Genomic DNA, 15,368 nt, shown 5'->3' with positions numbered 1-15,368 from the left:
CCAATGTGCATGTGGTCTGAACTATGTGTCAGAGAGCGAGGGGAGTGAGAGGAAGAAGAGCTGCCCTCTGTCTTCTTCCCCTCGTGGGTTCTGTCTGCTGGGTTCTGTAGGAGTGTGGATGCCTTCGCCTGCAGGCTTCCTTCTAACTCGAGGGTGTAAGATTTTTAAATTCTGACTCTGCCATTGCCTCAGTTTCCTCCAGGGTAGAAGGGAGCCAGAACTCATGCCCACTGGTCATCTTCGCTGGTTTTGAGATGGCATCACCAAGCATGGATGCCATTGTGGGAGGGCAGAGTACGGCAGAGGAGAGGGACAGGCCCCACAGATCCGATGCCAGATAGGAAAAGAGAGAACTCACATCAAATACTTCCTGGCAGATTCCTGGCTGGTTGTGGGAAGCTGGCGGGACTGAAGAACAGTTCCCTGTTGGCCTTATGAGACAAGCAAGAGTCTGGCAGGATTTCTGGGAAATGAGAAAGAGGAAATATGGACCCGTGAATAGAAAGCATGTTGAGTGTTAGGGACAAAGCTCCTCCCTCCTTAGATATTGAGAAAACGTGATGGAGCTAGCCCACTGGAAACCCTGGGCACTGCTCTCATCGAAACATGAAACGGTTGGTCCTTCACTGAGATCCCAAAGATCGAAGTCCTGGGCCTACTGCCCAGACAATCAGCTCCCAAGCCTCTGTGGCTGCACCCGTGCCTGGAGCTGGAAAAACTGCTTTTTATCTGATTACGACTTCCTGGCTGAAAACACTCAGGGGCTCTGTAGGGAACTGGTGATCTGTCCTCCCATAGCCTAGTGATAGATTAAGGGTCTAGGGAGTTAGGGAGAGCTTTAATAGGGCCCCCTGGGTTTGAGCACACATCTGACAGTTCTAATTCTCCAGCTATGTTTTCTGCAAACGGATGGTCATTTTGGGCTTTCTGGTCTCTAATCCCTCATTCAGCAAAGCAAACACCCTAAATCCTCAATAATGCAGGTTTTATAGTCTCATATATACATATCCATGTTTCAGCACCGAGGCCAGCTCCACTCATGAGCGGCATATGTTCCTGCATCTGGATGTAAGCAGTATCAGGACTCTGGAAGCCGAACTTGGGTTTGGCAGGAAGGCATCGCATTGTGGAAGCCAGGTGACATCTACACGGAGCCCTTTTTCCAGGCCTTGTCATCGTGTTTCTTTGAAAGAGGCAGGACCTTCTTTAAAGTGACAGCTAGATAAGGCATGTGAGTGGAAACAGGGTGTTATTTGGGGAAGGACTGGAGAAGGTTAAGAGGACTCATGTTTCCAAGGAGGGGGCTGAGCTGGATCTGGGATGGCAAATCAGTTTTATCCTGGATGCAGATTTCAGTAAACTAGTTGTAGATGGGTGAAATGTACTGAAGCTACATCTGTGGTAAGCAGCACAGGGCACCATGACGAATTAGTGATGTCTGCCTTGAGTGGGTGGCAAGGTAATCACACACACACACACACACACACACACACACACACACACAGAGAGAGAGAGAGAGTGAGCGGGGGGCCATTTCTGGTTGCAAGGTGATATTTAAGATCCTTTTAATTTGTAGTATTATATATCTGTAAAAATCAATAGTTCTATATGTTCTCATCTTTCAGTTCCTCCATTTTTTGTTTGCTCACTTAACCACCATTTACTGGGTGCCTGCTAGATGCTTGTTACTGGGCAGTACATCTTACTTACCCTTGATGAGCTTATGGTCTAATAGGGAGAAGGGACAATGGAAGAGTTACAGTGCAGGGGGAGGAAGACAGTGTTCTGTGGGGCTGATGGCAAGTTCCTGGTGTAGAGAAGGTATGACGGAGTCCTGGTTCCTGGTCTTCAAATCAAGGTGCAGTTGTCTCTGTGTGGTGGTGGCCCAACTGGCAGAACTGAAAGCTGATTTCCATGCGTTAGTTCTGATGTGCAGTGAAGAGGTCCCTGGCTCCAGGCCACCAGTTGTTTGATAAACCTATGCAAGGCTTTGTTAAGTGACATTTGCCCGTTGATGTAGCTGGAACAATCACACAGTCCTCTCCTAGGCCTGGCCTGGTGTGGCCAGCCACAGACCACCTGGAGATGTCCACACTTGCTGGGTAGGAAGGCCCAGCAGAGCCTCAGTGTGAAACCACCTTGAGAGCTGCAGTGTTGTTTTGCCAGGGACTGGAATGTCTACATTCTAGACTAAGGATTAGGGGCAGGATGGGAGTGTCCCGGCAGTGAAAGCACCTGGGAGGACCACTAGAGATGCTTCTGGAGACCTAGTGTGGGTGACTTCTAGGAGTCTCCAGGAAAACTCACTTCTAATGACCTGTAAAACCACCATTATTGTAAGTCTCAGCAGATTGGTTTGAGATAAACCAGGCTTGAGAAACCTTAGGCAGTGGGAAAGTAGATATTTTAACTTTACAACTGGACACATTGAGGCTCCCAGAGGAGCGAAAGTGGCCGGGCCACATCTTAGGGCCTAGCCCTCCAGCTCCTTCCTCCACAGGCCTGGAGAGCCAGGACATGGCAGCATCAGGGGGCCTCCCAAGGCTGACACTGGAACCCCATCCATTCAAGCCGGTGGTGAATGGTGAATCTCTCTGCCTCTTTTGAAGATCTCACAATTAAACAGGCAGAGGAATGTATTTCATAAAATATGCATATGTTTGCTTTGTACAAAAGCATTTTAATGTCTCTCAGCTCGTAGCCAAGATGAGCAACATGAGGAACAATCTTTCACTGCACATGAAGATCAGCCACCAGGCAGTGGTGCCTTTGTGGAGGAATGTCCATTATCACCGCCGTCATCCCCACCGCCATCCTCACCATCATCATTCTTACTTTTTATGGTCAGGGCATAGTTTCACTTCAGTTCCTTGGACGTTCAGACTGTGTCTTGTTCATTAGATTGGCTGCTTTGCCTGGCACAATGTCTGCCACATGCCTGATGCCTAATGAACATCAGCTATTGTAAATGTTTATTAAAAGTCAATGAATTATGTTCTTTTTTGTCATGGAGTACAATCCCATGAGATGAGGAGCAGCAGGTGCCGTCATCTCCCAATCGTGTATAAGGAATCGGAGACAGACAGGTGTATTGTATACACTGGTGCACTCACAGGTGCATTGACACGGGCCCTGTCTTGTGGTCTGACTTGGTAGAGATATATTATCCTGCTCTGGTCACATTATCCCCCAGCAGCAGAATCTGGTCCTTGTCCTCCCTTCCTCTCCCTCTGGTGCTGGCCTGGGTGCCTCTCCACTGTGCAGCTCCTGTGTTCTATCAGACCAACCTCACTCCCATGGATAATGGCTCCTCGTCAGTGCGAGAGCCAGAGGAGCAAATTCTTCATTATTGCATGGAGCTGACATGCAAGAACAACTGGACTAAATTGACTGTATTTTCCAAATCATCACCCGGCTTCTAATTCTATCTGTGAGATGGACTAATTTGAACGAGAATTAGCTTCTAAATTGAGAATCCAGGCCCTTGACCAGGAAGGGAGAAAGGGCCCTCCTGCAGTCCAAAAGGAATGAGGTTTCCAGCCCTGTAGTAGACGCAGAGGCCTTTTTTGGAAATGGTCTCTGTGTGACAAGGGAATAATGTCGTCCCTGCGGGGCCTGTCACTCTCCTCTGCCGTACTCTGCCCTCCCACAATGGCATCCATGCTTGGTGATGCCATCTCAAAACTAGCGAAGATGACCAGTGGGCATGAGTTCTGGCTCCCTTCCGCCCTGGAGGAAACTGAGGCAATGGCAGAGTCAGAATTTAAAAATCTTATACTCTCGAGTTAGAAGGAAGCCTGCAGGCGAAGGCATCCACACTCCTACAGAATACTCTGTTCTGTACGACGTCCTTGAAGAGTGGCCATTCTGCTTCTGCTTGAACTCGATGGCAGAGGTCCTTACTGCCTTCTAGACAACCCATCCCATGTTTGGTCTGCTCTTTTTGGTGAAAAGTTCTTTCTCTCTTTCAAAACTGAAACCTGCCTCCCTTTGACACTTTGGGCTGTGTCCTCTTGAGCAGTGCCTCTCAAACTGTGAAGCACTTAGGAATCTTCTGATTCTGACTAGAGTCTGAATAAAGTGTAGATTCTGATTCTGGAGGCCCCGGAGGCTGCATTTCTGAAGAGTGCTCGGGTCCACAGAGCTCACTTGGAGTGACCAAGGTTCCTGGGTGCCAGACAGGATCTAAGTGTGAAAGCAGCATCATGTCCACCTTTTGATTTCTCTTTACCAAGATAAGAGTCCTACATTCCATTAAGTCCATAGTAAAGAAGTCGTATAAATTCACTGGATGTCAATTCTGGGTGAAATCTTCTCCAGAAGGAATCTTGTCTGTAATTTGATTTATTTTACAACAGAGGAAATGCAGGCCCAAGAAGTCCCAGAGAGTTGCCTAAGGTCATGAAGCTGGTAGAGCTGAGAATAGCTAGAGTTAGGGTTTGCTGACCTAGGATCTTCTCTTAAACAGTGCCACCTTTGGATATTGGAAGCAGGAGCAGCTGAAGGGAGAGTGATTGACTGCAGTCCCCCTGCTGCTGTGTGAGGCAGGAGCACAGCGGGGCGGTCCTCTCCTGCCAGGGAAACGGGGATGGAGTCAGACAGATGGGTGAGAGGAAGGAGAGAGTGGGATGCCCATGGGGAGTGGGACAGGGAAGATGCAAGCCTACTGGGGACTCCTGCTGAACAGGAAGAGTAAACGAAACTTCAGGGAAGAAAGTAGGGGTTGGATCCTTCACATGAATCAGAGGGGATGGGCAGCTATCCCTTCCATCCCCACAGCGCTTGGCCCCTATCCCTGTCTACAACTGGCCCTGCGTGCAGAATTCCCTGTTGAGTTCCATGTTTTCATACCTGCATACAATAAGCATCTTGAGGGCCATATTTTGTTCACCACTGTTTCCCAAGCACCTAACCCAGGGCCTGGCATTCATTAGGTACTTAATACATATTTGTTGAGTGCATGAGTGCCTAAATAAATCATTAGAAGTAGGCAGTCAAAATCCAGGACTGTACAGCCTAATTAAGAAAATCTGATTACTGTATACATAGCAAATACCTTAATGGGAAAATGTGGTAATTAGACCTGGGATAACCAAGACTGGCTTTTGGATGTGCCTGGTGAGGGAAGTCAAGGACTCGAGGGAAAGGCCTAGGTTTGTGCACTGGAGAAGGAGGGGAATAGTGGGAGGAATAATCAGATTTCCTAGGAAAACCCAAGGGTTCTGTTTTGGATGTTAAGTTTGATATGAATATTAGCTAATTCAGGGAAGATTCTAAGTAACAGTTGGATACAACTGGTCTCCCTGGACCCAGAGAAGCTGCGGGAGGTGCTATGGGTGGGCTGAATCCCTCCCCACCGCCGAAGCTGAGAGAATGCTGCGGAGGCTACCAAGGGATAGAAGCAGGGCGGCTTCGTCCTGGAGTCCCTGTGGAGGGCGGGTGGCTTCCCACGAGGACTCACAGCAATCACAGTTTGCTGCTCCTTGAGGGAACTCAACAGCCTGCCAGGGCCCACAAGGTAAACGTGGACCAACTAAGGAAAATAAAACACACCTATGGGGACCTTCAGACGCAGAGAGGAGAGCAGCTGGAACACAGAGAACAAACTCTGACTATAGTGATTATGAAACTAGAGCATGAGGGAGGTTAAACCACAGCACAGTGAAGACTTTCTGGAAGACAAAGTCCTGCTTTCCAAGTTGGAAAATTCAGTAACTACGTTAAAGGAGATGGCAAGTACAGAGAAGTAAATCAGTGCCTTAGAAGATCACGTGGAAGACAAATCTCAAATATGCAGCAAAAATGAAGAGTTGGAAATTAGGAGGAGAAATAAGGCACTTGGAGGACAGATTCTGGAGGTTTCATATGTAAATAGTAGGCGTTCCAGAAGGAGAAAAGTGAACAGATGGAGAAGCAATAAATAAAGAAATAATAGAGGAAAATCTTTTTGGGTTTGCCAAATACTTGTGTCTGAAGGTTGAGAAAGCTCACTGAGTTCTAGGTGAGACTGACATAAACATACCGCAGAGGCGCAGATTGGGAAATGCACAAAGCATGCCTTCATCCTCTCTGGTCTCCCTGTATCCCGGAGACGAGTGTCTTTATCTAGGTATGTCAAAACTCTTAATACCGGCTGGAGAGGAGCTTGGGGAGAGGTTCCACGGGTCCCATCACTGGGGTGATGGGATGATGGGGGAGAGGAGGGGCTTCAGACCACAGGCTGCCAGGAGTGACTGGATGCAGGTTGAGATCCATCCATCTGTCCACAGAAACACACAAAAAGCCAAATCTCAGATGCACGTTGGAGAGGAAGATGTGTTAGGAGCCAGTGTCTCGGTTCAAGCTTAGGCTCAGAGGACTGGGAGCCGTGGGCTTATTCCAAACACCTGGGCCTCTTCAGCAGAGGACAAACTTGCTTCCAGGTGCATGTCTGCCAGTGGTCCTGAGTGGCCCAGTAACACATCACAGCACTGCGGGCAACCAGGTTTAAGATCTGAGCCAGGATGCCATGTGCTGGCCCATCGCGGTTAATGTGTCAGGACAGAGATGCCACAGCATCAGTTTGTGTCCTTCCTAATATCAAGGTACCAGGCAGAGTTCTTCGGAACAAAATACATGGGGACCACAACAAATTTATCAGACAGAGCAGGGCCTTTACCAAAAGCTCTAGTACTGCGGACATCCTGAGAGTGATGTAGCTGCTGACTACCTGGGATCGATGTGTTCCTGCAGCCCAGAATGATTAACGGTATTCAGGAGCAGGAGTGCAATGTTAACAGGGGACAGATAGAGTTAGGTGCTACAGTGAAAGGATCCCTTGGCTGGGCATTCAGAAGTATCACTGTGGTCTCTCCAGCAGGAAGACTTGGGTCGACCTAAGGGTGGCCTTCTGTTGTGCTTTTCACTGAGCTGAGAGCATCAGGGCAGGTCGGGTGAGTAAATGAATACCGACATGCAGTAGTATGCAATCTGGCCACACAACACAAACTTGGAGAGCCTGACAGAACAGAGAGGTCATCTGGTCTACCACCCTCCTCCACCTCTTGGACTCATGTATAGGGGTCACAGGCATGTTGGCTAATGTACGTATCAGCCCCTACAGTTTAGAAATCACTATCAAGAACATTATCCATTACATCCTTGCAGTACTTCCATGAGATAGTAGGGGTGGGGATTACTGTGCACCCATTTTATAGATAGGATAATTGGGAATTGAGAATCTTTTGCTGATAAAGGAAATAAGAAATTGTAGGGATCAGTGGGCCCCAGTTCTTCACTCCTCTGTGTGTTGATCCACATCCTTTGACCCTGTGACTGACTGTGCAACTTCCTTTGGACATTGCATGGGTGGAAGTGACCACGAGCCTGTTCTAACATCAGGCCCCAAGGCCTCCTGGGTTTCCACATTGTCTTCCTCTACCTTTGCTGTGGGAAGAGTTGTTGTGCCCTCAGCCCAGGACCCAGAAAAAATACACGTGGAGCAGCCCCCAGCCTCCTGGCAATCCAGGGTCTACAGCTGGAAACTGAGCTGCCTCTGCTTCCCTGCTGATCTGTGAGAACAAACGACTGTTGTTTTACACTATTGAGAGTTTGCGAGTTTATTTTTGTTATGCAGAATTATTATAGCAATAGCTAACTGAGGCTCTTAGAGGCAACATGTCATCTCACCCCTTGTGTGCAAAGGAATCACCTGAGGTTCCTACTAAAACACTGACTCATTGGGCCCTAGTGGATTCTGATTGCTAACTCTGGAGAGGGATCTGGAATCCTATTTTGTGTTGCTCATATCTGTGGTTCTTTGAGGTTGTTTGCCTCCCTCACTGAAGGGGAAGACCTATGTTATTTGTTTCACATTCACCAGTGGCTGGTGGGTACGTGGCGCACTTTCAAGAACAGGGCATTTGGCAGTCAGAGTCCCAATATTTCCCCCTGTGGCCAGGCTGCAACAGGTGGAGAATGAGTGTGGTGGGTGATTGCGAGTGGGTATAGCCTGAGTATTGAAACTTGGGGCCCTCCTCTGTGTGCTGTGAATGGCATAGCTCTAATCTCACAGATTGTTCCAAGAACTTGGTTGATGCTGTTCTCTCAACTGCTTGCAGCTGCTGCTTCCTGGAGTGTGCCACCCCTCCCTGCACACACACACGCCCGCTCGCTCATGCATACACACACATGCAAGATGGCACTTTTCTTTCTGCAAAGATCAAATTGGCCTCCTTGTTGCCGGCTCAAAGCAGCTGTTTATTTGTTGTTTTCGTGTTTTCAACTGTTGTGATGAGGTTTGCTTCCTTCTCCTTTAACTGAATTACGTGTCATTTAGCTCTTCAGCGCAAGCCACAGATTGAGCTGGAACCTTCTGTCATGTGGGGCTTCAGATTTCTCCTCCTCCTACAACCCAATTAGACCAGCACAGCCATCAGGCACTGGGGCCCTGAGGCTGCTCACATGGTGTTTCTTTGGCTAGGACTGTTGTCCTCCCTCCTCCCTGGGAGCTCAGCTTTGCAGGGAGGACAAGGCAGGAAGCTGAGGTTGCCGACAGAAGCATATTCTCTCTCCCAAACTTGTCCTCAGACCCACAGTCTGTGGGTGGTGAGGAATTCAAGAACTAGATCTGATTTGCCTTAGTTTATAGGTCCATTGGTGACATTGAGTTGGACCATGTTAGTGTTTAGTTGGGTAAGTGAGAAAGAGAATAGAAACAGGATTGCCAAAGACATGGTGAGGACACAGACATGGCTGGAGGCAGCGACATGGACCAAATGTTTTCAGAACCTTTCTTTTACGTGGGACCCAAGTTCCATCAACACTAACTTGGAGGGGCCAGAGAAGCTAGCCACTGGCACGTGTTCATTTTCCTGCTGCTGAGCCCTGGACTTCACACCTGCCATTGAGTCCTGTTTCTGTCTCTCAGCAGGACTATACCTAGATCATCAGTTGGGTGAGGAGAAATCAATATTGCTTTTGTGAGTGATTGGCTTGCTGTGTGACCACTGGCAATCATTACCCCTCTCTGAGCTGGAATCTTTTTAACTCTGAAATGAGGTGGGTGGGCTGGATGAGCTAGGTCTAAGATTCTTGCTGCCTCTAAATGCCTGTGGTTTGCATGCATGGCTGTGTTTAAACTTAGTTACTTCTTAGTAATTCTGCAGTGAACTAGTTTAGCATCACTGTGATAAAGAACCTTGATCCTAAGGTAAATGAGGCATAGTGCTGGGCTTGATAACATTCAAAGGGAACTGGGCAGACTCTGGAACCAACATCCTTAGACCTCAGGTTTATTTGGCAGCTGGTGTGCCTGGGGACAGTGGGGTCGGGAGACTGAGAATTGCAGGGAGGTCATCAGGGCAGGTTTCAGCAGCAGAGAAGCCAGCCAGATGGATTGCCAATGCTGGGGAAAGTTGGGGTAGGCTAAAATCTTGGCAGGTGGGGACTGCTTGGTACAGAGGCACCCAGGAGAAGGTCAGCCTGGCAGGCAGCAGTTGCAGGAAGGCCAGGCAGCTGTGAAACAGGACTTGCCATAGGGACTGAAGTTTCCTAGTGTGTGGAAAGGTCACAGAAAACACGAGGAAGTGAGTGCTGAGCAGCAAACAGAGACAGGGCCCCCCGTGGGAGGATGAGCATGAGCTGCCGCAGGTCCACAGGGTCCATAGCGTATTGGGCCTGCAGGTCCCCCCTATCCCCACTATCCCAGCCTCTCATGAGGCGAGAGCATCTTTAGGTGTGGGGACCTACACTTTCCAAGGCAAACATTCTGAGGGCAAGGCCCAGGCACCTTCCCTTTCCTGGGTGTCTGTCGGCCTGGGGTCCTGCTGGGCAAGGCAGGGCTGGTCCTCCCCAGCATCCTGGGTCAGGTCTGCAGGGGCAGTGGGCATTCCCCTCCCTGGCCTCCCCTGCACCCAGCACTTCAGCAGGGACAGGGAAGTGTCCTGCTAGGAGCCAGAAGCTCACTGCACTCTCCTGAGCCCCTCCTAGGTAAATTGCAGCTCCGCACAGCAGGATTAACTGATGCAGGAAGATCATATACTTTTCCTTCTTAATTAAAACTCTATGAAGAAATAAACCCCAAACAATTCTGAATAGAGCAGTGTTATTTCTTAGAAGCAGGAAGCCAGTGCTTTCTCTTTGTAGCAGGAAAGGAAGGAGGCACATCCAGGCAGCTGTCCGTGGTGCCCCTCCATTCCCTGGGTCTCATGTGGAGCTCAAATGCTCAGGGCAGCCTCTCCGAGGGCCTTCGGTGGGTCAAACTCATGTCCAGCCAACTGAGAGGGACCTGAGGGAGATGAAAAAGCAAATTTCTTCTCTCTGTGGAGCCCCTGGGGCACTGGGAAGGGGCTGCGAAGGAGCCTGGAGCCCTTGTGGCCCACTGCTGCAGGGTGGGGTCGCACGGGTAGACCCCAACTGGTGGTGAGGACCTGGGGTTCCTCGCGGGATGTTAACCTGTGACACTTTATCAGTTTTGCTGAGGGTCGCTTTACAGCCCGAATCAGAGCAGCAGGAAGTTCACTATCTGCCTCCCCTGCTCCATGGAGGTGCCTTTTCCTCTTGGTGGAGCTACACGTGCTGCATTTATAAGGCTCTGTTGATTTCTCACGATTGTATTCATTTCAATAAAATGGATCCCTTAAACAGGACACCATTTTCCAAATTTGGTCTAGAAAACATGGTCACCATAAGTAGAACTCAAAATTCAGGAATTTTCTGGCCCAAGCAGGGCCTTGGCCCTCCCAAGGTGAGGTGGGTGCCCCTAGGTTCACCCCTCCTGCTCCCCGCTGCTCCCTCCTGCTCCGTTTTCACTCCCAAAGCGAGTCCCAGCCACTCTACCTAGGTCCTCAGCACATGGGCATCCAGTGGAGCTTGGGTTTGCTGGAATTTGTTTTCAACTGAGTGCCTACTATGAGCCAGGCACTGGAGGCCCAAACAGGAGCAAGATTCAGTCCCTGCCCCCCAGAAGCTCACTGTCATGTACAGAAGAGGACTAGAAATGGAGAGACCACGCAATGTGGCAAATTTGCAGAGAGGCTTCTGAGCACCTGGAACTGAGTCTTCAAGGAGCAGCTATACAGGAGGGGGCCTGGGCACAGGAGTCCTATACAGGGGGAATGACAGATGCAAGACCCATAGACCCAAGGGGCATGTCACCTACATTTAACTTTTTTTTTCAGAGACTCAGGGAGTGCATCTTCCACCTCTAATCCTATTTTCCTAGAAAATAACATTGCAGTGAAAAAAAACCATCCCACAAGAGTCCCCTGGTTCCAGCCCAGAGGCGGCTGCCCAGCTGTGAGAGGCAAAGCCAAACCAGAAAATAGCTCGTCTGCCCGCTGCCCAGTGATGGAGAGCACCCCGGGGAAGGTTAGCACAGGAGCATCATCATTAGATCAGCAGACAGTGGCTCCGCTCCCAGGCCCAGGCAGCCTGCTGGATCCGCTCTAATGATGGGAATGGGCAACTAATTACCATGAAGTCACCCCGCATGCAGCCACACAGCAACTGCAGCCTCCGTGGAATCAGTAGGCAGGTTCTCCTCTCCTCCCTTCTCTAACAATGAGAGTCTTCGCTTGCCTTTTCACGACACTTTGCAGTTGATAAAGAACGTTCACAACCACCGATTTCTTATTTGCCGTGGGTATTATTTTTCTCATTCACTGTTGAAGAAAGGAAGGTTCAAGAGAGGATCAAATTTACATTGTTAGGAGGTGGGGGAGCTGGGATTCGACATTGTTTTTGGACCACATCTCTTTCTGGTTTATCGTGTGTCTGGCTTGGAAAAAAAGAAAGGAAGAAAATAACACGTATTGACTACCTTCCATGTGTGAGGCACTTTACCTCTGCGAACTCATGTAATTGATAATACCCATTTTATAAGTGAAGAAACTGAGGCTCAGGGAAGACAAACGATGTGCCCAGTGTTGCCCAGCTGGTGAGTGGTGAGTGGAGACCGGGCTTCAGGGCTGACTGCGCCTTTCCTCTTCCTACGACATCTCCCCAGGCTCTGCGCCTGTGGGTTGAGATTCTATGGAGCTCTCTTAGGTCTGTGCAATTGAGCCTTGCAGAGGGGTCTGTGATTTTATTTCCTCCATCCAGCACCACACTTGGTGGGCCCCCTGCAATGTCTTGTCTGCTTGGGTGCATGGGGGTCTCAGAATTAGAATTCACCTCTGCAGCAGTGAGGACCCTTTTTCCAGACATCCCTGTGGGTCTGCTGCTAGGCTTTGTCAGGGTGTGCAGGCTCACCTGAAAGGCCACCGGCCTCCCTGCAGTGTCCATGGCCAGGGCGCTTGTTATTCAGCCTTGACCCCAAAGACCCATAACCAGCAGGAGGCCCCTTAGACTCCCCCCTCCTTCTCCAGCTTGTACTTCAGTAATGGGAAAAAGCACCAGGAAGCCGATTCAATGTCTTAACAGGTGTCTCATCTCCTGCAAGTCCGGGATATTCGGTTTGACCTTAGAGCCACAGATAGTAATGCAGAACTCAGATTGTATATTATATAATTGGAGTTATACAATTGGGCTAGTAAATGAGGCCTCCCAGAATTTGTTAGTCAGTAAGCAAATGCAGACATGATAGTTTGCAAATTGGCTGGTAAAAACCCAGAGAAAAAAGGAATTTCAGGACCACCTGGTTTAAACTCTTCACTTGACAAATGCGAAACTGAGGCCTGGAGAGGGGAGGGGGTGCTTCTGGATATGCCAGTGACACACAGGCAGGCTGAGATTAGGGTTCATGTGTATGGGTGTCTTTCTTTCTTTATTTGAAAAAATTATGCCATAATGTTGCTACTCTCTACATCTTGCTTCTCATCTTCATTTTGGCCCAATTTACCAAATTAATTCAGATCAAAATGTTCATTCGGATTGTAAATTAGCTGAATAATTGCTGTATGGATCTCATCCTCGCAGCTCTGTCAGAGAACCCCACAGCTTCAGAGAGCCCTCAAAGCCAGCATGAGCATACTCTGCCTCCAGGGGTAAAAGCCCTGCTGGGAAGGAAAGGCCAAGTGCTCCCCCATTACCCACATGTCCCACCCAAACACCACCCAGCACATGCAGGGAGAGCCTGAATAATAGCGGGAAAGGAGAAAACTGGAGATCGTGAAGACATTGATTCTTCCAACATTAACTTAGAAGTTTAACTTTTCCTTAAACTGTTTTTTTTTAGGAGGACAAAAAGACTTGAAAAAATGAATTTTAAGTTTATCTAAAAAACATATAGGTGAAAATAGCTAAGAATTATGACAGAGGAGTTGAATGAGGGGGCTTGCTTAAACATATGTCAGAACATATCATAAATCATTACTGACCATGACAGTGCGGCTGTTCAGAGACGTGAGAGATCTATTGAGGGTCACCTAAATAACCACCCTTTATACAGGCAGAATGGTAGCTCAGTGGGAGGGAGGGGCCCCTGAATACCTACCACTGGGAAAAATGGCTTTTTCTTTGTGAATAGAAAATTTTAGGACCCTGATTCATACCACAAAGCAAAAGCGACATAGGGGAGAAAAAACATATTAAAATTAGAAGTGAGAATTTAAGTCAGTGCTTGCCTCTAGGTGTAAAGGACATTCTAAGCATGAAAGTGGTGGAATTAGTGATGGTGAGCTCATTTTCGTATGCTTGTTGGCTGTGTGTATGGCTTCTTTTGAGAAGTGTCTGTTCATGTCCTTTGCCCATTTTTTAATGGGGTTGCTTGTTTTTTGCTTGTTAATTTGTTTAAGTTCCTTATGGCTTCTGGATATTTATTTACAACAGATTTGGCTATATATTTTTTAAAAACATCAGTACATCAAAAGGATCCTACAATGAAAAGGCAAAGGTTACAACTATCAAAGACAAATAATAAATTATGTGAAGGGTTCTTACTTATATTCATAAGAAAAACATTAAGGGCCTGCTATAGTTTGGGTGTTTGACTGCTCCAAATCTCATGTTGAAATTTAATCTGTATTCTGGTGGTCTTGGGAGGTGGGGCCCAGTGAAAGGTGCTTGAGTCAGGAGGGCAGATTCCTCATAAATAGATTATAGCCCTCTCTGGGTCAAGTGAGTCATCCCTCTGTTAGTTCCTAGCAGAGCTGGTTGTTAAGAGAGCCTGATACCTTTCCTGTCTCTTTTGCCTTCTCTCTCTCCATGTGATCCGTGCACTCCAGTTCCCCTTCACCGCTGCCATGAGTGGAAGCAGCCTGAGGCCCTCTCTAGATGCCCGATCTTCCAGCCAGCAGAATCCTAAGCCAAATAAGCCTATTGTATTTTCAAGTTACCCAGTCTCAGGTATTCCTTTATAGCAACAAAAATGGACTAGGACAGACCTCAATAGGAAAATGGACAGAAGATTATATATATACAATTTCAAATGCCAAGGACTAAGGAACATAGTAAAAATGTTAATTCTTTCCAGAAACAAATGTGTTAAAAATGAGAAACTACTTTTACGTATAATATTAGCAAAGATTTAAAAGATGTACTTTTAATTGGTTTCAAAGTGTTGAGGACTACTAGTAGTCTTCTCAAATGGCAATTGCTGATGGAAGAATAAATCACTGCCTTTAACTGAAACATTATGAATACACATGTTGAAGCTTTTATACATGTTCAATTTGATTAAATAATTCTCCTTTCTTGATTCATCCACAAGAATGTTTATCACAGTGTTATTTATAATGGCCATATGTTGAAAACAATCCAAATGTTCATGCCTTCTTTAAATCATTTATTAAATAAATACCAAGATCTGTTCTGTTCTAAACACTGCATTAGATGTTGGGGACACACTGGTGAATAAAATGTATGTGGTTCCTGCTCTTTGTGGAATTCGTCGTTTAGTGGGAAATACAAGCAACAAATGAATTAACAAACAAGAATTGTCCAAAAATTATGGTTGAACAATGGTATTATTGTTCAGTATGTTCCATCATGTTATATCCTTCTAATAAAATACTATGGGACCATTAAAAGTGATGTCCATAAAGAATGACATCTATCCATCCATCTCTCCCTTCGTCCATCCAACAAATGTTTATTGAATACTTAATATGCACCAAGAACTAGGGCAGGCATAGAGGATGCAATTGTCAAAACAAACACAGCCCTCACATAAGCAGGAAATCATGATCCTGTTGCTAAGGACTGTGATGGAAGTGACAGATTTAATCCAAGAAAAAACTAACTCTGTGGTCACAGTCCCAGATGTCCTAAAATTTGGCTCTCGTTGACCTTGTCCTCTTCTGGAATATGCTCCCCTTTCCACAGGTTACTCCTTATGACCTCCCCTTCTTCATGTAGTCTTTCCTGATCACCCCAATTCAAACAGGCATTCTTCTCCAAATTTTCTGGCATTTACCATCAGAAACACTCATTTGACATTTATCACATTT

This window comes from Nomascus leucogenys, chromosome 15 (assembly GCF_006542625.1).
Source record: "Nomascus leucogenys isolate Asia chromosome 15, Asia_NLE_v1, whole genome shotgun sequence".
Classification (NCBI taxonomy): Eukaryota; Metazoa; Chordata; class Mammalia; order Primates; family Hylobatidae; genus Nomascus; species Nomascus leucogenys.
This window is presented reverse-complemented; position numbering follows the sequence as displayed.